Source organism: Durio zibethinus, chromosome 25, assembly GCF_047325235.1.
Source record: "Durio zibethinus cultivar Kanyao isolate XHJ-2024 chromosome 25, ASM4732523v1, whole genome shotgun sequence".
Lineage (NCBI taxonomy): Eukaryota > Viridiplantae > Streptophyta > Magnoliopsida > Malvales > Malvaceae > Durio > Durio zibethinus.
The window spans coordinates 5,569,973-5,572,558 of NC_143186.1; the positions used below are offsets into that span (position 1 = coordinate 5,569,973).

The 2,586-nt window shown below is 30.2% G+C and overlaps 1 non-coding gene across 1 annotated transcript; it reads right to left on the reverse strand.

The window, feature by feature from the left end:
• Positions 1-2,261: 2,261 nt before the first annotated feature.
• On the reverse strand, positions 2,262-2,368 carry LOC149511541 (small nucleolar RNA R71). Its single transcript, XR_016333852.1, has one exon. It is a non-coding gene; the product is annotated as a small nucleolar RNA R71 (small nucleolar RNA).
• Between the last annotated feature and the right edge of the window lie 218 nt (positions 2,369-2,586).

Below are 2,586 nucleotides of genomic sequence, written 5' to 3' on the forward strand. Positions count from 1 at the left end.
TACCTATGGTTTTTGCATTGAATCTATATCAAATCTTGTTAGTTTTTATTCAAATTTTTTTCACTGGTTCCTAATTCACAGATCTACAACATAGATAAAATTTAGATTCAAACTTGTATCATAGGAGTCCAAATCAAAACTAAAAAGGTTCAACTGGAAGTAAGATATAGGTGCAACCAAATGCCAACATTTCACTTTAGCATGGAATATCTTTCCTTATGTATTTTTGTTTGCTTTCTCTTCTCTATATATCTTTAGTTTTATGTGTTGCTTGTATATTTTGATTGAATGACTTAATTTCAATTGACTTTAGGTGTTGTTTGGATTGAAAATTTGTGAATAGGTCTTGTTGTTCATGAGTGCACTGTTTGGAATTTTAGTTTGTTGAATTGGTTTTATGCTTAAGTTCTATGATTTTCCTATTGGTTCTTATGAAACACTTATCAATGAAGATGATTTTAGCTTAGATTCCTTTTGCTATTATTGATCATATCTTGAATTTTCTTTTATGAAAGTTCATGCAACTTCATTAACTACGTTAATTGCAAACATTTTATGTTCAAGTGTTGCTCCACTGCTTTTCAAGTTTGTTGTTGCATTTTAAATCCTTAACTCAAACTTTAACTATGCATACAAATTCTAATTAGATATAGGTTCATTCATATAGTTTAGAGCTTCAAGCCATGAAGTGTTATAGTGTAGTTCATGCACGTGTAGGTTTTGTTTACTGTTAATGCATTTTTTTGGCATTTTTGTTTTTGCATTTTGAGTTTTTCATTTAAAGCCTTCATCTAGTTCTTCATTTAGGATAAGGAGACTTGTATTGATGCATTATTAGGAGATCAATCAACTTCGACATTCAAGTTAATTCTTCACTGCTACTTATGTGATGTTTTACAGCATGTTGTTTTCATGTAGTTTTGGTCTATCTTTTTAGATTCTATTTAGTGCTCTCGTTACTTCATTGGTTCATTTAGGATGCTTTCTAAGACTATCAAAGTCAGTTTTTGGTTAGCTTTGGTTGCATTAGAAATTTTTAGGTTTAATTTCATTATAAATGTCATTTTCAGTTTAGATTAGGTATCATTTCTAGATTTCATGATTCTAGTATTTTAGGTAATATTTTCTTATGATTGTGTTAGTATCTTTCACACTTGCTTTTTAGTTTTGCATTTTATTACAAGTTCTTGAAATTTTAGAATTAGCTATACAAGACTTAGTTGTCAATTAGATTAGTTGTGACGAAATTTTAATTGGAATTTTCTTTATTAATTTTTTTCATTGCTTTTTATTTTCATAATATTAATTCAATTTTTTTATTATTTATTTTCTTATTTGATTTTTAGTTGTTAATTTTGTAGGAATAATTTTTCATAGATATTGATTCGTCAAACCAACTTTAGATAAGGTGTGAAGATAAAGGAAACTTAGGCTAGGAATATCTTGAACTAATACTCATAGGATTGACATTTAAACTTTTATAGTCTTTATTATTATTTGAATGACCTATGCGTTTGTAGAATTATCCAATCAAGTTTTTGGCATTGTTGTCGGGAATTAGGATTTAAAAGTCCTAGGTTAATATCAATCTTCACCATACTATTCCATAGATTGGCTTTCTTTAGTGTGCATACCTTAGGTTATATCTTAAGCTTGCTTTGGTTTTTGGTGTACATATTCTAGGTTCCTTTTTTGATCATTTTTTTCTTTAGTTGTACATACTTAGGTTTTCATTTCTAGTTTGTTCTCTTGGTCTAGTGTTCTTCTGGCCTAAGTAAGCACTCAGTTAGGAATCATGAGTTGATCCTTTTAGATCTTGAGCTAAAGCTACTCATAGAAGGATTACGAGGGAAAGATAAATTGGTCCTAACATCATCATGGTCAAGTAAGACATTAGAGCACTTAGGGATTATGCTATACCCAATCTTCATAGTTTTCAACCTAGTATTAAGATGCCAACAATTTAAGCCAACAATTTTAAGATTAAACCTACAATCATCCAAATGATACAGCAGTTGATACAATTTAGTGGTCATTTGAGTGAGGATTTGAATACTTATTTTTTAGATTTCTTAGAGATTTGTGATATATTTAAACATAATGATGTTACTAAAGATGCTATTAAGCTTAGATTATTTCCATTTTCCCTTAGAGATAGAGCCAATCTTTGGTTAACCTCGATGCCACTAAATTTCATCACCATTTGGGATGATTTAGTGCAAAAGTTCATAGCTAAATTTTTTCCTCTAGCCAAGATGACCAAGCTTAAGAATAAGATCACTACATTTTTCTAGCATGACTTAGAGACCTTGTATAAGGTTTGGGAAAGATACAAAGAGCTTTTATGGTGTTGTCCACACCATGGACTACTGAAATGGCTAGAGATATAGACTTTTTATAATGGGTTAGTGCTTAATACTAGGACTTTTTCAGATGCTGCATCAAGAGGTACTTTGATGAGTAAGACTTTTGACATTGCTTATGAGCTTATTAAAGATATGGCAATTACTAATTGTTAGTGGTCTAATGAGAGACAACATCCTAGGAGAGCTTTAGGGGTGTACGAGGTTAGTGAGCTTGCAACAA